At 47.7% G+C, this 22,990-nt stretch overlaps 1 long non-coding RNA gene across 1 annotated transcript in view; it reads right to left on the bottom strand.

Annotated features, from left to right (window-relative positions):
• LOC140849856 (uncharacterized) overlaps nucleotides 1–20,342 on the bottom strand; it is a 336,908-nt gene extending 316,566 nt beyond the window's left edge. Inside the window, exon 1 of the long non-coding RNA XR_012132108.1 lies at nucleotides 20,038–20,342. This is a non-coding gene — a long non-coding RNA (uncharacterized lncRNA). The remainder of the gene's footprint in view (nucleotides 1–20,037) is intronic.
• Nucleotides 20,343–22,990: the final 2,648 nt, after the last annotated feature.

Genomic DNA, 22,990 nt, shown 5'->3' on the forward strand with positions numbered 1-22,990 from the left:
AAGCTTAATGGGCATATAGGTCCATTCGTGCAAGAGAAGCCAACAAACGTGAGTCAGGGATGGAGGGGACTCGGGAGACACTTCACCCTTAGAAGGTATGTCATCGAGGTCAACAGTGACTTACATGGAAGTGCCATGATAGCAAAGATTTTAGCCTTCCCTCTACAGAGCCTAGAATAGTGCTGACACACAGTAGGTGCTTGATTTTCATTGAGAGAAAGAAGGAAGGTCAGAGAGCAAGGGAGAGGAGGCAAGAGGACAGAACTGTCTAATGCACACTACACGCCTCTGCAGGCTCTTCTCACCATACCCAGGACTCCAGAGCAGATGAGCCCCACTTGTGAGAAAAAAAGACAGATGTCACCTCTACAGTGTGATCTGAAAGGCAAAGGGAAAACTGCCTTGCCTCCCTGCCCTTATCTTCTACCAGCCTGCCACGGTGCCTGCAATGTTCCTATTATTCAGCACTTAGGTTTACTACATGGAAATACTAATAAAGCACAAATTTTATCCAAAGGAAGTCATGCAGCTGGGGTGGTAAAAAACTTGAGACTCAGTCCAAGCTGGGTTTGAATCCCAGCTCTCTCTCTGTAACAGTATGATATCTGGCAAGTTATTTAGAACCCCAAAGTCTCTTGTTTTGCCAATGGGTTTCAGCCCTGGGCAAGTTCACTCTGGATTCAGTGAGACCAAGGAATGACAATGGAACGTTCTTGGGGTAAAAGGGTTTATTACCTGGCTTGTTCTCCTGGGGATAGGTCGAGCACTAGAATCACATCTGCATCCAACAGTCTGCAGGTCTGTAATCCTCCTTCGTCTCTGCCTCCACCCAGAGCACTGGGCAGAGCTCTTTATACAGTGACTCAGTCAATAATAGCTTATTGCCTATGGGTGTGGAAGCAGTAGCCTAGCAGCAGGCCAGTTACATCAAGTAATTTAGGTTCAGGTGAGGATCCTGGCCATAGGAACTTCAATTTTTCCCACAACTTTATATCCTCATTTATAAAAATGTGAATTCTATCAACCTTGAAGGGTTGTTATAAGGATGGATTAACTAACATGTAGAGAGCAACTGGCACAGAGACTGACAAAGACTGGAGACTTGAGAAATGTTTATTCTTTTTACCTTTATTGCTATGAATGTGTGGTAGGAAAAGCACTGGACAAGAGTCAAGAGCCATGAATTCTGGCTCCTGCCCTTCCATTAATGAGCTATGTGACCTTTCTAAGTTAACTTTACTTCTCTGGGTTTCACTTTCCAGAGGGACTTGACCTAGACTCATTCATTTAACAAGTGTTATTGAGTTCCTGATATGTGCCAGGTGCTGGTCATCTACTTGCATGATCAATACATTAATAAATATGTATGTGAAACAGCAGTAAGTAATTAGTGGTTAATTAAAATGTCATCCTACAATGGAGAGGTACCGGGTGGCCTGTTGAGATTGAGTACTCCAGGAGGACCCATGTGTGGAGGTGATTTATATACTGAGGTCTCCAACAACAAGAAGGAGCCAGACATAGGAAGATCAAGGGGAGATGCCATACAGAAGAAACAGAAAATGCAAATCTTTCCCCTAAAGAAAGCAAATTCAGATGACTTCTAAAGTTCCCTCTAGGTTCAACAGCCTTTGTCTCATGTTCTCTATGACTTTGTATATAACATTGGGATAAGTCAAATGACCATCCTTAATGGGCTGATTACTGTCATTTAGAGGTGGAGAGTGATATAGTTAGACTAGTTCTAGGGTCCAGTTGAACAGTGGGAAAATCAGAACAACACTGGAAAGGAAAAAGTATAGCTAAAATAGCAAAGAAATAATTGAGTGGTTGGGCTAAAAGGGGTTTTGTGACTGGAACCAGCTTCCTTCCAAAGCAGGTCCTTATCATAAGACCTAGAAAAACAAAGACAGAAGTTGGTTGCTTAAAGAGCTGGATGCTTTTCTGAAGCCCCTTCAGTAAAGCTGAAGAAAGGTAGAACCAAGGCAGACAGAAACTCCTTAGGTGAACATAGAAGTAAGGGTCTAGGCTAGGAAAATTCTGGTCTTGGGTGACAGAATAGAGATATTCATTCATTCACTTGCTCATTCACTCATTCAACAAATATTTATTGAGGGCTCACTCTTCTGGGCCTTGTTCTAGTTGCTGGTGCTAAACCACTGAACAAAGCAGGCAAAAAATCCCTAGTTCACATCCCCATGGGACAGATACATGGGAGTTGAGTGGCCAACATCCTTAACCTGAACAAATCTAAACCCTTTATTTGTTCTAAATACTGAGTGACCAACCCATGCCTAGTGCTGAATTGGTTCCTGAGCTGTATACTCACCATATCTGGGTGTGCAAACACACAATCACATATATTTATAGAGTTTTACAGCTTTCAGAGCACTAATTTTTCATCCTCACTCCACCCTACAAGCTCACAAAGGTGAAGGGGTCTGTCAGGGCTTGTCTCACTGAGAATCTGGACTCTAACCTGAGTCATCTTGGAGTCTCGTGGTCGTCCAGTTATATCCCTTTCTTCCATAGTACAGCACATGTCACATTGTTGAACTACTCTACATGACCCCTCCAGACTTCAACTTGGCAGCCGGGACTGAGAAGCAGAGCTGAGAACCCATCCTGTTCGTGTGTGACAGCAGCCATTTCCAGTTTCCCAGGGTAGCATACAGTGGTGGCATGCAGGGCAGTCTGCACTGTCAGGGCCCTATAGCAATGACAGTGGCATCTTGGTTGCCTTCATTTTGCTGCATAATTTGGAATATTGTTCCTGGGCATGTAGCCTACCATCCAGGTACTCCAGGCCTCCTGCAGTTATTTTGAACTGCCAATGTTCCTTTTAATAATAAATTCCCTTTCTGCTTAAATTAACTAGATTTGATCACTGTTGCCCAAAACTAAGAACTATGACTGCCACACTTAACAAAAACCTTTGTCCCCATTTATCTACAGGGTAGGCTAGTTTTTCTACAGTTAAAAAAAAAATTCTTAGTGGCATAAACCAGCAATCGTTTCCATCTTGATCATGATTATTGTGCAGCAGGTTAACTAAATTTTCCCAAAGGAAATTTAAAAATATTTGAACTGAATAAAAATATAATAACTCATCAAAATTTGCAAGATGCAGCAAAAGCAGAGTTTAGAAGGAAATTCATAGCATTGCATGTATACAATAGAAAAGAAGAAAGACCTAAAATCACTCATCAAGGTTTCAAATTAGGAAATTAAGGACAAGAGATAACATAAACCCAAAGAAGCAGAATTTAAAAAATAATAAAATTAGAGCAGAAATCAATGAAATTGAAAACAAGAAATCAGTTGAGTAAAGTCAACAAAATCAAAAGCTGGTTCCTTCAAAAGATCAATAAAATTGATAAACCTCTAGTCAGGCTAACCATGAAAAAGAGAAGGAAGATACAAATTACTAATATCCACCTGCTTAGTTACGTCTTCACTCTGAAAACCCTCCTGAAAAACCTAGCTCCTTTATGAAGATCTCCCTTGGCTTCAAACCCTCAGTATCAATTCACAAGAGGGGAAAAGTCCAAAGAGAGACAGAGGAAGGATGAGAAAAGTATGTGTTTCAAAAAACCCATGTGGGTAAGAAGATCAAGGACCTTGGGACCAGATTTCACTCCACTGAGTATTGCTCAGCAGGCTGCTGGACCTGTCCCTTCACCTGCTGCTGCAAAAGCTGATGGCAGGCTACAAAAGGACACATTAGTTGTTAAAAACTACAAAGTTGTGTTCTATCGTGGTCAAGAACACCTTAAGCAATTTAAGCTAAGAGAAGTGGAAGAAAAGGTATTAAACAAGGACTACAGCAACAACAAGGAAAGAATGAGCTGGTCCATATAACCAGGGAACCCAAGGGCAGGGCTCATTTCAGAAATCTAGATGAAGGGATCAATCTGAACCATGTCATCAGACCTGTCTCTACACACACACACCCTCGGTTGATTGACTTTGCTTTTCTGTTGATTTTATTTTCAGGTAAATTTCCCTCATATGCTACAAAATTGGTCACTTGCACCTCTACTAAGTGAGTTTAATGTATCCCAGACAGTTAGTTCTTGCAAGAAAAAAAAAAAAACAGAGGGAGAGACAGAATACTTCTGCCACTGGTTCCAGCAACAGTACCAGAAGGACACTGATTGATCAGCCTAGATTCACCTGTTATCCTTGAACCAATCACCATGCCCACTGTACTCTGATCTCACTGGATGCACATGGAATTGGCTTCTTGGGAGAAAAGGAATTTCTGCTTCCCTAGAAGAGAGAAGAGACTAACGCTACAGTTACCAGAGCTATCACAGTGGGGAGATAGGCTCGAGCACACACACACACACACACACACACACATACACAAAGCCCTTCCATCTTCAAACTGCACATCTTGAAAATTAGTTATGGCTCCAGAATCTTCTGAAGTTGAAGAAGACAGAATCACTTCTCCAGAGCTGCAGCCCCAATCTCATCTTCCACAAAGGTGGCACTTGCTGTGGACACTCAGCCTCTCCTCAGTTCAACATCTTTGTAACCTACCCCACCAAGAGCCCATGAGCATCTTGAGGAAAATGCTGGTCTGTATTTTTCTTTCCATCCTTTTACTTGGCCCAGGTATAATCATTCAACCAGTCTTGAACCGATGCCTGGACCTAGGGATCCACGATACACAGAATAAAGGATTTCTAAAAAAATAGAAGACAGTCTCTGACTCCAGGACCTTTTTACTTTGTCAAGGGCAATGAGAATGACTTTCAATGTAACAGAACAGATTTATAAATAAAAGCAGCAACGAGTGTAAATCAAGTCCATATGATTTGAATACAGAGGATGATCAGAGGATACCAAGTTACTGAATAGACAAAGTCAAGTTTCCACAATTAGAGAGCTCACTTAGAGACAGCTTTTGGTTCTTGTCATTTGTGCTCAAATCTTAATCACCATCAGTAATGTGATCCTCAAATGAGAGGGACACATGGTCTATGCAGAGAGCAGCTTGGATTGAAAGAGCCCATGGTGCTTTGATTACTACAGAGGAACAAGCCCTAGGGCTCTAATTCCTGCCCAGCTCTAGAAAACGCGAAGGCTGTTTCCCTTCCCTGGCCACCAGTACCCCACTCATCTCAACTGTCTTCCGTCTGGGAATAGGGAATTTCTCCGTTTGCAGAGAGTAAAAGTCCCTCCAATTCTTCCTCCTCTGACATATGCAGACTGCACATTAGCATGGTAATGTCTCATGCCATTAGTGAGTAACGTGCTGAATAATTAGGCTATGAAAATCTAACGGCAGGGATTTTTGTTTTATTAGCAATTTTCCATCCTATTGTGTTAATTTCATCTCATGTCAGCCGGCCTCCTAAGTAAACAATGATCACAGGCAGGCATCATTTCCCAGCACATTGTGCTGCCATGGGTGACTTAACAGACCAGAAAATGTCTTAAGTTGTCTTTTGTCTTGCAGTCTCTGCCTTCTGTTGATGTCACAGTATCTGTAGTCCCGGGTTTCTTACGGCCCTGGAATATTCCTTTCCTTTTTGTCTGTGTGTGTCTGCCTCGCCCGTCTGTTCTCAGTCTAAGCCCATGCCCACCCATGTTTCTCCTCTCCCCCTCCTCCTCCTCCTGCCTTCCCCTTGCCCACGCCCCTGTATGCCTACCTGTAATGGCAGTGCACTTCTCAGAACCTTTTTCTACTCAAAGAATTTTCACATCCACCTTGCATTCTGCCCCTCTGCCCTCATTGTCTCCATACACCTCCTTTCACTTCCTTCACTCTCCTCCCCAATCTGCCTGCTCTTCTTCCCACTCAGCCGACTTCGCATCATTCCTTCCTCTCCTCCTCCCCCTCCTTCCACCCTTCCTTCAACTTAGCTCTTCGGGTGCTATCTCTCAGCCCCCCAGCCCCCTCGCCAATTCATTTTCTCCTTCCTGCTCACTGAGATTCCAGGCTGACAGATGATTAATATGTGGCCCGGCCATATTGGAAAGTTTAATGCTTTTTCTCTGATATCCCCACAGTCATCAAACATCTACAAGTTTCTCCCAGATCTGAGAAAAAGTTACATTACTTAGGATGTCGTCACTGTCCAAGTTACAAAAGCAGTTGCAAAGGCCCTAGGAAAGACGGTGGAGAAAGATACTGGAGGCATTTCTCTGGGTCACCATGTGGGACAGATCTGGGAGGGAAGGGGTTACGCTGATCAGTGGCCCTTCTTCGGTTCTGCACCTTTCTCTCTGACTCCCACAGAGTATAAATCGGGGTTCCTCCAAGGGAGGACAGCGCTTACTGGAACTACTCAACTATCCAGGGCAAAGAACAATGAGGTAATGGCTACTTTAGAAAAGATATGGCCAAATGCCAATAACTCACTTCACCCATGCATCCAGAGAAGATCAATAACCTGGCAGGCCGCCATCTCAGGCAGTTGTTTGAGGCAAGCCACAGCAATCCATAGTTTTCATAATTAACCCATAAAATGAAACACACTCTCCCTCCTAAGGAGCATACATATTATCCCTTTTATTTTACCCACCCTCAACTCCTCATCATTAAGCCACATTTATCTACATGTCCTCTATAATGCCCAATACATACATAGCTATTTGATTTCTTAAAAATTTAATTAACTGGCTTACCAGATGCAATTTTAACCCTCCAAAGCCTGGCGTGACTCTTGTGCAAAAGAGATCCAGGAAAGGCGCAAGGAGCTTTTGAAAAGCACCAAGACCCAAAAGGACGTGATACTTTGTCACTGATGTTTTTGTGAACTATCAGGTACCCAGAGCTCTGCATGGAAAGTACAAGAAATGAAGAAGAACATCTATGATATCAAGAAAATACCGATTAGACAATAGAGTAAGAATAGATGACTACTAGATTGCATTAAAGAAGCTACACGTATAATTGTACTTCAAAACAGAAATACTTAATGTGGTTTCAGGAAGTCAATGTCTGACTTCAACCAAGTTTTAAACATTGCTGAGTAGAGGAACAAAACAACTGAAACACAAAGGTGGAAATGTATGTGGTCTTGGGTCACAGAAAAGGCAGCCTTGCTGATGTGAACAGTAACCACTACTGGGCAGTAGGAGGCTGGTAGAAACTGCCAGATACCATCCTGGCACAGCCACCTAGCAAGTATCACCCCAGCATTTGGACAACTAAGACCATTAGGTTTAGTTCACCATGGACACATCTTAGAATCAGAAATGGGCTAACCAGCTCTCACTTCTGACACACCTATCTTTCAGCTCTCACCACCTGTCCACATCAATATCCTGCATCAGGCACACAAACACCTTGCTCACAATGACTGCTGCACTAGCAAAAATCACCAGCCAGAGACAACTTCTCCCAGAGTCCCGCCCATCAGCATTCAGCACCGCGGCCAGCGCCTGAGGCAGCAGGAGGGGCGGCCAAGAAAATACAATCCCTCTCTTCCTCATCAGCCACGGGCTCCCTGGCTCTTCCTCTTGTCTAGGATGCTTCTTCCACAGGGTCCACTCAGGACCACTCTGTCTGGGTGTCCATAGAGACTGTGCTGTCCCAACATATTCACGGATTAACCTGAAGAGAAAGAGAAGGGGAAGCACCCCACCCCTACAGACACACACAGCTCCCTCTCTTCTCTAAGAAGCCTACTGCATTTGACAAGTGCAAACTCCTTCCCGCCCTCTGCTGTTTGGTGCCTGAGAGCCGGCCTCTGGAGTCAAGCTGTCTCGGACGAAGCTCCCCACACTGCAGGTGTATAACCTTGGGTAGGTTACAGAACCAACCTGAACTTCAGATCCCTCATCCACAAAATGGAGATGATAATAGCGTCTATCTGAATGGATCAGTGAGGACTACAAAACAGGGTGTCTACAAACCACTTAGCACAGTACCAGGAATCCTACCTGGCCACACCGGCCTCCTTCCTGCTGCTTGAGCACACTCCTGCTTCAGAGCATTTTAATCTGCTATTTCCTACGCTTGGAAGCTTTCTCCCAAAATACCACATTGCTTTCTTCCTCACTGCCTTCAGTTTATTAGGAGGTCTTCTCTGACTGCCCCCTATGAAGCAATACCTCCCTTTCCGCTGTGTCCTACCTCCGTTCCTGCTTCGTTTCTCTTCCTTAAAGTATATTACATTCTGAGAAACTAAATTATTATTTCACTTTTTTTTTTCTCTTTCCCTTTTTAGAATATAAGCTCCATGGGGTCATGGCTTTGCTCACTTCTGTATCCCTAGACCCATTAAACAGGCCTGGGTGTCATCAGTGCTCAAAACTAGATGCTGAGTGCATTATCATTATCATCATCTTCATTATTATTATTATCATCAAGATGAGGACTCCGAGATTTTGTTTTAATCTTTTATACACGCGCATGGCTTCTCTCACTTCCTGAAGTGAAAATAAAGGACGTTCTGATGCTCTGCTCACCATCGTCTGCTGTTGCCTGGTCCAGCAGAGCCACCTCCAGAGTTAGAAACTGGCAAGGGAGCAGGCCCTGCCTGGCCTGGCCTTTGCATCAGACGGGGGCTCGTCCTCAGTGCCCTGGGACAGCGGGTGGGGAGAGGGAGAGGCCAGGTCACACTGACTCACTTCCACTTCTCACCATATACATACAGCACTTTTTTATTTCTCTCTTTCTTCCTTTCTACTCAAGAAGCACAGACACTCATGTGTAGAAGGAACTTTAGAGGCCGTCCAGCTCTGGCCCTACCCAATACGTTCTGTTACTCACTTCCCTGTTACCTTCCTCCTATGCTAAACGTGAGGTCAGCCCAGGATCAGTAAAAAGCACTTGCTGTCTGCAGCATTTAGCTGCAAAAAAGGCTGTTGACCCATATTCTAGAAGCAGTAAAAGCCACTGTGAGAGTCTGGTATATTCAAAGTCTGGCACCTAAACGGCTAGTACAGCTGCCTCCACTTCCCCGTGAACAGTTAAACAGACTACGTGGAAGTCCAGCCTTCCCCAGAGAATACTGGGGGCATGTTGTGTTCTCTTACATTATTTTTTTTTATTTTGGTATCATTAATCTACAATTACATGAAAGACATTATGTTTACTAGGCTCCCCCCTTCACCAAGTCCCCCCCACATACCCCTTCACAGTCACTGTCCATCAGCGTAGTAAGATGCTGTAAAATCACTACTTGTCTTCTCTGTGTTGCACAGCCCTCCTTGTACCCCCCCATACTATACATGCCAATCGTAATGCCCCCTTTCCCCACCCCTGCTTATCCCTCCCTTCCCACCCATTCTCCCCAGTCCCTTTCCCTTTGGTAACTGTCCATTCTTGGGTTCTGTGATTCTGCTGCTGTTTTGTTCCTTCAGTTTCCTTTGTTCTTATACTCCACATATGAGTGAAATCATTTGATACTTGTCTTTCTCTGCCTGGCTTATTTCACTGAGTATAATACCCTCTAGCTCCATCCATGTTGTTGTAAATGGTAGGATCTGTTTTTTTCTTATAGCTGAGTAATATTCCATTGTGTATATGTACCACATCTTCTTTATCCATTCATCTACTGATGGACATTTAGGTTGCTTCCATATCTTGGCTTTTGTAAATAGTGCAGCGATAAACATAGGGGTGCATCTGTCTTTTTCAAACTGGGCTGCTGCATTCTTAGGGTAAATTTCTAGTAGTGGAATTCCTGGGTCAAATGGTATTTCTATTTTGAGCATTTTGAGGAACCTCCATACTGCTTTCCACAATAGTTGAACTAATTTACATTCCCACCAGCAGTGTAGGAGGGTTCCCCTTTCTCCACAACCTCACCAACTTTTGTTGTTGTTTGTCTTTTGGATGGTAGCCATCCTTACTGGTGTGAGGTGATATCTCATTGTGGTTTTAATTTGCATTTCTCTGATGACAAGCAATGTGGAGCATCTTTTCATGTGTCTGTTGGCCATCTGAATTTCTTCTTTAGAGAACTGTCTATTCAGCTCCTCTGCCCATTTTTTAATTGGGTTATTTGCTTTTTCTTTGTTGAGGTGCATGAGCTCTTTATATGTTTTGGATGTCAACCCTTTATCAGATCTGTCATTTATGAATATATTCTCCCATACTGTAGGATGCCTTTTTGTTCTATTCATGGTGTCCTTTGCTGTACAGAAGCTTTTCAGCTTGATATTGTCCCACTTGTTCATTTTTGCTTTTGTTTCCCTTGCCCAGGGAGATATGTTCAAGAAGAGGTCACTCATGTTTATGTCTAAGAGATTTTTGCCTATGTTTTTTTGTAAGAGTTTTATGGTTTCACAACTTACATTCAAGTCTTTGATCCATTTCGAATTTACTTTTGTGTATGGGGTTAGACAGTGATCCAGTTTCATTCTCTTACATGTAGCTGTCCAGTTTTGCCAGCACCATCTGTTGAAGAGACTGTCATTTCCCCATTGTATGTCCATGGCTCCTTTATTGAATATTAGTTGACCATATATGTTTGTGTTAATGTTTGGAGTCTCTATTCTGTTCCACAGGTCTGTGGCTCTGTTCTTGTGCCAGTACCAAATTGTCTTGATTACTGTGGCTTTGTAGTAGAGCTTGAAGTTCCCTTACACTATTTTGATGTCCCTCTATTTTGCTTTCAAGCTTTGCTTCCCAAAAGACACCAATACTAGAAGTGCAGTCACTTCTGATTTCTACTCATCACCTCTAACCCCCCTCAGGAACTCTGGTGTCACAGTTAAGTCACTGCTCATATGCTTGTTGAGGGAGGAGCATGGAAAAACAGCAGTCAATAATCAAAGGCCACCATCCCTTCAGCCTTGGCCTTCATCACTGCAGATACGTCTGATGTTCAAGTCATGTGATCTTTCACTGATCAAGGGCAAGGCCATGTCTGTTTAGGTGCATCAACCTTGTTGTTTAGGCCATGATTGGGTCTTTTACAAAAACTCAGTGAAGACAATATGCAAGAGCCTATGAGGCAGAACCTGGTAGTCAGGCTTGGCAGACAGTATAGAAGCTATAGCTCAGACCAATTTCCCCCTGCTCCATGGAGGAGAGACTGTGGGCCACCATAGTTACTTCAGTCGCCTTCACAGACATCAACTGGCCCAGCCAGCGGTTCAGCAACCACCATGAGGAACCATCTGTTGAGCACGCTAAGCAGCCCTGGTGACACAGGGTATCTCAAAAGAGGCTTAAATTCAAGATCCTATTGAATTAAAGAATTTCAACAAAGAAGCAATGTCTTGGGACTAGAAACCTGATTTAGCCATTAACATGTTATGATCTCCCTGGTCTCTGTTTCTGAGTCTGAGAAATGGGGGGCTTGGCAGTGAGGATAAATGAAATCATGCCTTTGCTCCTCCCAGAGCTCTCTGGAGAAAGTAAGATACACAGGCAAGGTTATATTATTAATGACATACTCAGGTGCCTCATAAAGGTTGGAACTAGTGTTAAAGGGTGGTGTTTAACCGCTTCGTCTCCTGACGAATACATCAAGCAGAATGTCCCGGCATTGGAGGAATGGCCTGCTCTCAGCCTTATCTGGATTCTCACCACGTGCACTGGCTTCCTGAGAGCAGAAGATATTGCTAAATCAGTTGCTCCCAAGGATATAAATTGTCCTCCCTGTTTGGTGACGCTCACTTGCTCATGTCTCTCTTCCCTGCCGCTCTTTGTGGAGTTGATACAGGCAATACCTCTACAGCCGTTGCCACGGCAGCCACGGCAGCAAGAGGCAAAGCAGCCTCAGCAGCAGAAGAAGCAGCGGTGAGCACAGCATCATGAGCTTTCCCTTCTCTTCATTTCAGGAAGTGAGAGAAGCTACGCCAAGCGGTGGGGAGGGGCTGGCGGCTCTAGAATCTCAGGTCTCCTCCGGGAGCCTGGCACTTGGCACAGGAACTGCCACGTGCACACAAGCCAACGGGGCAGCTTCCAGCCAGCACAGGGAGCACTGTCGCAAGGAGATGGAAAGAACAGAGCCAGAGCCAGCTTCTAGCCAGAGCTCAGATGTAGCCGTGACAAGACTGGGGAATCTCAGAGCCATGAGGTGGCACCAAGGAGCTGGACAGGTCTCTGACAAGGAAATCCATCTGTTCTTGAGACTCAGGGAAGGAGAATCCTTTCCTGAAGGTCACATGGTGATGGAAAGGAAAGGCCAAACTTTTCAAAAGGACTCAGGCTCTGCTTCGCTGGAAACAGACACAGGCGGAAATAAACACAGAACCCCACAGTAAACAGAATCTCTCAGCCCTCTGGGTACTGCCAACCTGAGCCATGCTTCTAGACAAAGCCTCCAACAATATTACATGCCCTCATAGTACATAACATTTGGATAGTGCAGACCTGGAAAAGCCTTCTAGAAAAGGCTTTTAAGTGTTGGCATCTGTGCCCAGGATTGCAGACCCTGCTCCCCACAGAAACATCCTCTGTGGGTGCAAGCCCCAACATCCCTCTGGATCCAGCTGCTCCTCTGTACCTTTCCCACCATCACATCCGGGGACTTTGGGCTCCAGGGGAGGGATCCAGGCCCCTCCCACAACCCACACCTGACCAAGATGCCCCGCATTTTTCCCAGCAGACACTCTGCTCAAACATCTGAGAAGCAAGCACCCAAGGCAAGGTGCAGGAACGAGAACTGTGCAAGCGTCTCTGATAAAAACACAGGGGGACCAACGCAGACAAGGGTTAATAGTGAGTTCTGAAAGCAGGCAGCCCAGGTTCAGGAGCTGCCTGCATTCCTACCAGCTATGTATTCTTGTATGCTATTTAACTTCTGTGCCTCAACCTCCCTATCCAGAAAACGAAGACGGAAACAGCAGCACTGATGCTCCAGCAGTATTGAGGCGCTCAGGCGAGACACTGCAGGGCAGTGCCAAGCAGGTGCCTGGCCCCTCGCCACTATGCAGTGACTAAGAGCACTGTGATGAGAGGGGGTGCGTTTCTGCAGGATGGGCAGAGGCCTGCAGTCAAGGAGGCGACTCTGAACTGTGGAAGGTAGAGGCAACAAGCCCTTCCTAGACCACCTGGAAAATTCCTAAAAAGAAATATGCCTGTGGACACATACCATCACTGACACAAGGCTCCCATTCTCTCACTGAAATGCCCTTTCTTCCTCTTCTTGACCAGAGGGACCTTCAGTGTTTGCATAACTCCTGGGCTCCTTGGTGAAATCAGGCTCTAAGGAAAGCAGGCAGGAGAGGCAGAGGGGACTCTCCTTTCCCTCACTCCTCCTCCGTGCACCCCGTGACTCTCTGCAGAGCCAGGCACCTTTCTCTCCATGGTCCTCTACACCTGTTGGGGTGAATGCCAAGTCTTCTCCCATGCCTGCCCCTCCCTCCATCCTGGGATCCCTCCCTAGCCATCCCTGCACCTGTATTTGTTAATCAAGTCACAGAGGACGCAGTAATTGCCCAGCAGAAAACACGGGTGCAGATGTTAGGGAGTGCTGGGGCAAAAGCACTAAATGAGATTCTTGTTTTCCAAACAGAGTCTGAGATTTAATTACAGCCTTTCCAAGCGCTTATTAAAAACCCTTATTTTTTTCCTTATTGTTTTCCTGCGTGGTGCATATTGAATCAGCCACTGCTGTTGTCTTGTTTTTGGAGCGTTCATAAAAAGAACCGATGTGGAAAATTGCAAACACAGATTGTACCCAAACAATATCTTCTCCCTTTGCTTTTCTTTCTGGTCTTTCTTCCTGCTGAATAACAACATTGGAGATTGTATTCAGTGCACATCCGGGCTCTTTCCCAACAGCCAAAGGGGGTCTTTACGACATGCTGAGATCATCGTTCCACCTGTCTGGAAGAGCATGCAGGCCAGGAGGAACAGGGACACACATCTGTGGGGAGGGGGAGACCACACGAGCCAGGAAGGCCCCCAGCAGGCAGGGCCACTGCCTCTGGACAGGTGTAGAAGCTGCTGGCCCCCAGAGGTGCAGCACTGCAGCCAGACCATGCCAGTTCTCCTGCCCAACCTGACTGGAGAACTTCCCATTGAAATACCCAGGGCCCTCTTGCTCCTGGAGGGCTTTGCATCCAGAAAGACCCATGGACTCCTCTTATTCCATAAATCTCCTCAACAGAAAAGGGAGTTGGTCCCTTGATGCCTTCTTGAACCTTCTCGAATTGAACATCCCATCTTGACAACCAGCTGTGCCCCCTGCCAGCTGCATTGCCACTTCAAGGGGACAGGGACAGGGGCACAGCCAGATACGGTGCCACTCGGACGCTCAAACTTTTCATTGCCCATTTACCTCTGAATGATGCTGCTTCTCAAAACATTAGCCACCCTCCCAGGCCTTTCACCAACAGGCTCCCTGGGACAAAGTCCTGAGGCCGCACCAGGGAAAGCACCGCTCCTGCTTTCCCCACTCACTGCCACTGCCACTCGGATCTGGAGCCCGGCTGCTGAAGGAGAGGCATCTCCTCACTCCACAGCATCTCCCCTCCCCGCTGCTCTGCAAACCAGAATGCTGGGGGGTGGCAATTTATGGGGACAATGCAGGCATGAGGGAAGTTTCTGATGAAACGATGTGTAAAAGTCTGTCCCTTCTTTCGGTCCCCCTGCTCCTCACAGTCCCCACCAGTAGCCAGCCACCCACCATACTACCCCAAGCGGCCTTATCAGGAAAGCCAGGGAGGGTGGAAGATGGAGATGGTTTCCCCCGTCCCTGCTCCAGGTTGGGACCCTGCTGAACTCAGACCCTACCACATTCTGCCCAGGTCCCTAGCAAGGCCTGGGTCACGTGACTCCAGAGCACTCGCGATTTCCCTCTGAGGTCCCTCCTGAACTTCTCTGTCCTCCAAATCTTATTTTTCAACCTCACATGAGGAGGGAAGTTGAGGCAGGAGGGAGAAGAAGAAGAGAAGGCAATTGGCAGATGCCTTCACAACCCTCCCATCCCCACAGAATTCAGGGGGCATGCAAACCCATGTGCCACACGCAGGCACACCTCTGGGGCTGTGGGTCTCACAGGAGTCTGGGTGAAGTGTGGCAAGACCAACAACTTTGAAAACCTGGTGTTTCTGCTGAAACTCCCCAGGGCTTATGTCCCCAGCTGAATCATGGAACTTTCGAGCAAAAAGACCATGCCAGATGCTCAGATTGACTCTCAATTTCCATTCCACCCTTCTGTCTCCAGAACTTACAAAGCTAAAAACTATACCTCCCAGACTGTCTTGTAGCTTAGCTTAGGTTCTGCCATCAGATGCATTTCTGCCAGATTTGGACAGCGGCACTGGGGGGGGCCACATCTCTGGAGAGGTGCGGTCACGCAAGCAGGGCCAGGCAGATGCAGTATTGGTGGTAGCCGGACTCCAGGGTCCACAGTCACATTGCCAGCTCAGCAGGTGTGGGGCAGCTGCAACGATGCAGCAGAGGCAATAATAATATAACCACGATAAACCCAGTGGCCTTCGCCTTTGCTCTTCCACCACTTCCAGTGATTTTGAAAAGTCCAAAATCTCTGTATAATACCCCTTCCTGCTTAAAATAACTAAAGTGGTTTCTGTTTCTTGCCTTAAGTGCCGGCTAATGCACGGTCTTTGGAGGTCTTTGCATCCACTTTGCAGATAAAGCTCAGAGAAGTGAAGTGACTTCTCTGAGGTCTCACAGCAACTCAGAGGCAGAGCTGGGACCAGACTCAGCCTTCCTCACTCTAACCCAGAACTCATGTCAGCAGCAGGGGATGAGGAAAGAAGCTACCTGTTTATCACCCCCTTTCCTTTCTCCCCCAAGCCCTGCTCTGCCAGCTCCCACTCGGTGGGTGGTGGGTGGTGTGTGAGCACATGTGTAAATACACAGCACAACCATGCGTGTGCCCTGGCACACATTAATGCAGCACATGACAATATTGAGGAGTTCTGTCCTGGAGCCACAGAAAGTCCAAGTGGCTCTGCTGCAACCTTTGTCTTGTGGCTCTATTAAAGTTCTCTTGGGGAACAAACTCTCATTTCATGGACAATTCAGAATCTCTATCCAGAGGAAATTGATGTTTTGCCAGGCATTTTCCCACTTGAGAGATAGTCAAACTCACAGTAAGAGCAGATAAAGACAAGGTAAGTCAGCAGCTTAGAACAACAAATAAAAAAGCTGAACTGATGAGAAAAGTCTGAAGGTGATGCAGCTAAAACCTTGCATCTCTCTGGGGAAGCTGTTTCACAGCTTGTCACCTGGAGCCCAGGGGAGAGACCCACCAGCCAAGATAAACCTACAGACAGGGTTCACGCCACAGGCTCCCCAGGAGCTCTGGACGCGGGTTTCCACCTGGGCTCTGCCTGGACTTTAGGAAGTCATGACCAAACCTTTGGCTCAGACAGATTCCTTCCAAGAATGGAAAACTGAGTCCACCTTGGGGCATGACAGGGGCCACTGGAACAGCAAACGGGAAGGGTGTGTGGAGGAAGAGGGGGAATGGAAAGAGATCCCACTGAAGAGCAGCGTATCTGAGCTTCAGAGGGTCATTATTATTCCCCCAGTCCCATTCTCTTCTGAGTCTAAGAGGTGCTGTGTTATAAGATCAACCTGGTCTACTTTGAGAAGATTCCAGCCCCACCAGTCCCAGAACTAGGGCAGGCCAAAGGGTACCTTCCTTCTTGAGCTCCCCCTCATCCTTCCCCAAACCCCATGGCTCAGCAAGCCCCCGAGTCCTTCATCCCCAAGACAACATACAGACCAGGCCACCCATGGGAACACTCATGTCAGACTTTTTTAAAATGAAAAAATAAAAATAAGGATAATGCAAGGTGTGTGTGTGTGTGTGTGTGTGTGTGTGTGTGTGTGTGTGTGAGCGCGCGTGTGCATGTGCAAGGTTGCCAACTGTCCTTTCTTGGGAAGAACTATCCCTCATTCTTAGATTATTCCCTTCCTGGGAACAGTCCCTTTTTCAAGTTAAAATATTCTTTCTTTTATAAATTGGTAATAATAGTAATGGTAGCTTTTGTTGTTTCAAAGTGGTGTTCCTTCCCCTTTTCTTTTTTAATATTCTTACTAGAAAAAAGAAGTCCACACCCTTGTGTTAGGCCCGGTTTTTATTTTTCACCAGTCTGTGCAGTGTAGACACCAACCACCCACCCTCTCCCTCCTCTCACCTTTGCAAGACTGATGCAGAAGCCCAGAGTAGGTCCTGCCCTGCCCTCCACTCAAGGGCCGTTTGCAGTACCTTTCCCACAATGCAGCAGGGAGCAGGACGAGGGGGCTACTCTAGCCACCTTCTGAAGGACATGACGGCTGAGACCCCACCCCCCTCAGGGGAGTCCCACCTTCTGGCCACCCTAGACTTACACCAACAGCTTTGGCACAGTTCACTGGAAACCATGCCAGTCATAGTCATTGTCCCCAGGAATCTTCAAATTACAAAACGCTGTTGGTGAGTGTGTGAGACAGGCATTCCGCCTCAAAACCAAGCCTGTCCTCTCTTCAGAGGCCCTGGGCTCTGAGGGAGTCAGGCACCAGCCCAGCAGGGGTAACACACTTAGAGATCAGCCTCAGCTTTGCCTTTACCAAGCTCCCCACCGCCTGCAGGCTCCCTCTGCAGGGGGTGGGGCAGGGGTCAGGGTGCTCTGCCTCAGGCTTTATCCCGGTCTTTCAAATGCAAAATCAGCTGAAGGGGAGCTTCTGGGAGCCTGTCCCCTCCTGGAGCCACCAACTTCCCAGAAGACAGGCAGGAGTCCTCGCTGCTGCCCGCAGTCATGTGCAAGCTGCAGCCTGAATCCCCACCAGCCACCTCCCTCACCTCAGAGCCTGGCAACTCAAGACCAGGCTCCTCCAGCACCCAGAGCCCCAGACCCAAGCAACTCAAGACTACAGGAACAGGCTCCCCACACAGAGGGGTCCTTGACTACTGAGCGCGTTTCCCACCCTCGCCCTGCAGCCAACTACGCCAGCCAGCCGCTGGGTCACCCACCGCAGCCATGGTGCTTCCCCCCGGGGAAGTGGCTGGGCTACTCGGTTTTCTGGCCCCACTCTATTTTTTATGTGAAATACAAATTAACTCATTTAGCATGTAGTAGTAGTATCCACATTTTATAGCTAGGAAATGGGCACAGAGAGGTAACTTGTCCAAGGCCACAGAGCCAGTAGATGGAGAAGCCGGGATCCACGTCCTAGCCTCACAGTGCCTCCTCTGTCCTTGGCACGCAGCATGCCTCCTGGACCCAGACGCCTGGACAAGAGGAGGACTCAGGGAAGACAGATATCACCTGTTCCATGTCACGACCCATGCAGGTCCTGCCAAGGGAACTCCTAGAGTCTCAGCTACGTTGAAGTGACTATGAAACTCTATGAAAGCTGTTACCTTCTCCAGGAAGCATATGAGACCTGTGCTCATTTAACACCCTCTTCCAGTCAGTTCCAGAAAAATACCAGAAAAACCTCCAAAGACACTCTAGAGAAGATCTGGCAGGACCCACCCCTCTCTCACATTCAAGGCCACTTCCCAGAGCCACCCCTGGCTTTACTTGCTCCCCAGTGCACCCCCAGTTGTCTCCAAGACCCACAGAGTATAGAGGACCATACAACAGCCAGTATCCCATAGGAAACCTCTGTACCAGTCAGAAAACAGTGCCCCCTGAGAGTGGATAAAGCCCTGTGGGTGTCCCACTCAGTGAGCAGAATGCGGCTGTGTTTCAGCCCCCACTTGCCCCCCTCCAAATATTCCTATTGTCCAATAGGAATAACATGGCATTTATCCCTCTTGCACAGTAAACAACTATACATATTTGGGGGAAGAACATTCCAGGTGGAGAGAACAGCAAGAGAAAAGATCTGAAGTGGGAAAGTGCTTGGCACATCCCAGCAACAGCAAAGGGGCCTGAGTGCCTGCAGGTGGGCGAACCCAGGGAGAGCAGTGAAAGGCGAGGCCCGAGAGGGGGCAGGGCCGGATCCCACTGGCCTTGGAGGGCATCACAACGGTGCTGGCTTTACCTAAGTGAGATGGGCCCACTGGAAGGTTTTGAACCAAGAAGTAATGTGACCTAAGTTGTGTATAAAGAAATCACTCAGGCTATGGTGGAAATAGATGTGGGGGAGACAGGAAAGCCAGAGGGTGGTGCCATTCTTAAAGTAAGAGTATGAGTGAGCCTGTAAGCTAGTAGGTGGAGAGAAGGGTGGGAAGGGCTTGGAATCTGGATACACAGTGGACCCCCAAAACAATATGGGGTTAGGGAAGCTGACACCCCCATGTCGTTGAAAATCCACATATAAATTTTGACTCCTCAAAAACTTAACTACTAATAGTCTGCTGTTGGCCAGAAGCCTTACCCATACACAAACAGTTGGTTAACACATATTTATATATTATATGTGTTATATATTTCTACAATAAAGTAAGTTTGAGAAAATTTTTTTTCAAATTGTTGCAAATCTTCAAAAACTTTTCTAATATAGTTGTTTGAAAAATATTGGCTTACACGTGGATCCGCTGAGTTCAAACACATATTGTTCAAGGGTCAATGTACTTTGAAGGTTGACCTGTGACTGGATGTGGAGAATGGGAAAGGAGTCAAGGAAGACTCGTGATTTTTGGCCTACACAATGGAAAAGACAGAGTTGCCATTTATTGCAGTGAGAAAATGGCAGGAGGGGCTGGTTTGGAATGGAAAATGGAGAATTCAAGTTTGTCATGTTAATTTTGGGAAGCCTGTTAAATATCTAGGTGGAGGTGTTATACAGTCAGTTGGATAAACAGTCAGCTCTTGACATCTGACGAAATATGGGAGTGGTCAACGTAAAGATGGTTCTTCAATAAGACTAAATGAGGTCACCAAGAGAGTGGGCGCAGACAGAGATGAGAACAAGAACCACGCCTCCCACAGCTGCAGGTCGGGAAGATGAAGAGAAACTAGAATCTGAAAAGGGGTGGCCAGTGAGGTGGGAGATGTCCAGACGCCAAGTTACATGTTTTAAGAAGGAGGTGGGTGGTCAGCAGCACCAGGTGCTCCTCAGCAGGTGAGGACGAGGAGGAAGTCCTGGCCCTGGGACGTGGCTCATGCTCCGCCACTGACTCACTGGGCGCCCCCGCATGAGTTCACTTAACTCTGTAGGCACCATTTTCTCCATTTGTCCAATAGGAATAACACAGCACTTACCGCAGTGGGTGGCTGTGTTGAGTCATTGTGTTGAAAGTAGAAAATAATTCCAAGTGCTCGCCACTAGGCCTGGCAATGGCAGACGCTCGACGAACCACGCTGTGAGTGAGGAGCTTTAGATATTCAGCTAGTTCCTCTCCTCTCCTGTTCTTCCGATACCAAAAGGAGCAAGTGAGGAAGGAGGCAGGTTCCCCGTGCGTGGGGAGTGGGAAGAGATCGGAGGCCTTTTTGGAGTTCTAGCCACGGTCTGCTCCCTTTCACCAGGCTTTGAAACACTGTGTGTTAGTTAGCCTTCCCACCAGGATGTGGCCAACAGACAGCCAGGCGGCACAGGCACAGGAGGACCGCAGTGCGCACGGTGGTGAGTGACATAAGGGAGAGGTGGGGTGTGTGGAGGCAGCGGCAGGGAGGAGAGGCTCCCAGGACTCTGCCCTGGAGGCAGACTACTGAAGCAGCAGAGGACGTGAGAAGAGCTCAGAGCCCCGTGCGTTGCGCAGACATTATCAGGGGACAGCATGGGGACCCCTCATAAACCCCCTGCCCCTCCAGAAACCTCTCCCCTGGCCTCCGCTGACAATGCTCTTCCCGCCTAGGATCCGCCTGCTGCCTACCTGGTGGCACCTTTGCACCCTCCCTGCCCTCAGATCTCAGACCAGAGGCTACCCTCTGTGTCCCACGGATCTGGGGGGCCCAGGTCCATTCTCCACGGGGTCATGACATTGCTGGTTTCCATAGTTACCACGATTCCCCCCACCACAACCACTACCACCACCTCCCTCCAGGTCAGAACTCAGACCTGCCTTCTCCCGACTGCCTGTTCTCACTGTCCAGCCTGACAGGTAGAGGGGCATACAGGAAGGGCTCCCTTCCCCAGCTCTGTGTTTGGGGAGCTCTGAGCCATGAGGGCCTCTAACCTGTGCCAAAACGCCTTTGCTCATCACAGCATTTTTGCCTCATCACCTCCAGTCTGTCAGGCCAAAGCCTATCTCTGGGTTGCCACGGTAACCCGTTTCACAGCCGCAGATGGCTTGGCCCTAGAGCCAAGGGACTAGGGACTGTGCCTTCAAATCTTGGAAGGGTCACCACCAAGGCCACAGAGATACCAGACACGGACACGGAGGTGAGAGCACAGATGGAGCCGACACGACCCTGATAAGGACTTCCTCAATAAAATGTTCCTACAATAGAAAATCAGCAGAAGCAAGTAAGAAGCAAGGCTTTTCTGAATCTGCCTATTTTTTTCTGGCCCTGTCTGGCAATAGCCCACTCCAGGCCACCAACTCCTCTACCCTGGACTAGGCTAATGGCAGGTAGGACCAAAAAACATGGGAGCAGCTTCTGAGTTGGTCTCCCCAACTCGAGGAGTGGCCCCTACAGTCCACTCTCCACCCACAGCCAAGGGTTATTTCGCGGTGGGAAACGGGTTACATCAGCCCTTGCTGGACACTTCTTACTTAGCAGTGCTGTAGGAGCACAACCTCGGCTGTCACACCTGGAGGCTGGGGCAGAGGGGTAAGAGATGTCCAAACAAACCAGGGGCAGACCCAGCCCTTCTCCTCCTGCTGAGGTTGATAAGCTCCAACTTCTCCTTGTTGGGGCCACCTTCACTTGACTCAGATTTGGGGATGCATTTTCCACCAGGAAGGGAGGAAAATCCGCAGCACTCCCACCAGGTCTATACTCTGTATTTCTGAAAATCATCTTGACTTCTCTCTTGTTTTCTGCTTATATGAACTGGGTCTGGGGATAGAAATATGATAGCAGCTGGAGAAAGAGCCTTCTGGAAGCTTCCATAAGAATGCAGGGAGTACTTTCTGCCTATTACTTTCAGGGTTGAGGCCCTGTGATTCTGCAAGCCAAGGCAAATGGAGAAGCATCATTCAGCAAATTCTTACTAACTTTCTGTATTTGAAATGACACACTGACAGTCATCCATGCAGTTCCACTCCCATTTTCATGTCATCATTCATCATTCATTCAGGCACTGTGTTCTTAGGCTCTTTGTCCTGCAGGGGCTTACTATTAGGGATACAGATGTGAATAAAGACAAGCATCCCTGCCCTCAGGGAGCTTATAGTCAGGTGGGGAGGTGGATGAGCTAACATATGTGATACACCTTCAAAGAGGTGGAAGCGTGGGAGACATGCAGGGGCACCCAGCTTAGCTGGTGGGGGACAGCAGGAAGGCTTCCTGGAGTAAGTGGTAACTAAGATGAGCCTTGAAGGCTGAACTGGAATGAGCTAGACAAAGCAGATGAGCAATGCAGGCAAAGGGAACAGCATGTGCAAAGGCCCAGAGGGCACAGAAAGGTACATTTGGGGAATTACAGGAAGTTTAGGGTGACTGGATCACAGAGAACAAGGCAGGGATTGAGGGGTTGGGGATAAAGGGATAGTTGAGATGGGGGAAAGGTGACCACAGTCTGCTCTTGAAAAACTTGGTCCCAGGACGGGACTTTATCCTGAGGACAACAGGCAGTTTCCGGAGAATGTATAGGAGGGACCGATATAACCCGTTTCCCATTTTGAAACAACCCTTGACTGTGGGTGGAGAGTGGACTGTAGGGACCACTCCTGGAGTTGGGGAGACCAGCCTGGAAGCTGCTCCCACGTTTTTCTGATCCTATCTGCTGTTAGCCTAGTCCAGGGGAGAGGAGTTGGTGGCCTGGAGTGGGCTATTGCCAGACAGCACCAGAGAAAAGCAGGCAGACTGGAGAAATGTCTAGTTTCTTACTGGCTTCCACTGCACCACTGCAGCACGGCACTCTGAGAGGAGGGCCGGAGCCACACTGCCTAGGCAGGAGGCAGGATTTGCATGCTGAACCAAAACCAGGCTGCCTTTTCATTCCTCAATGGGCCTCAGAGCCAGGGCTCTGTGTGAGATGTCACTGGGGAGAAGAGAAGACACTTGTCCTGGTTTCTCTGCATCCCCTGAGTTCAGACCATCCGATAAA

This window comes from Manis javanica, chromosome 6 (genome assembly GCF_040802235.1).
Source record: "Manis javanica isolate MJ-LG chromosome 6, MJ_LKY, whole genome shotgun sequence".
Lineage (NCBI taxonomy): Eukaryota > Metazoa > Chordata > Mammalia > Pholidota > Manidae > Manis > Manis javanica.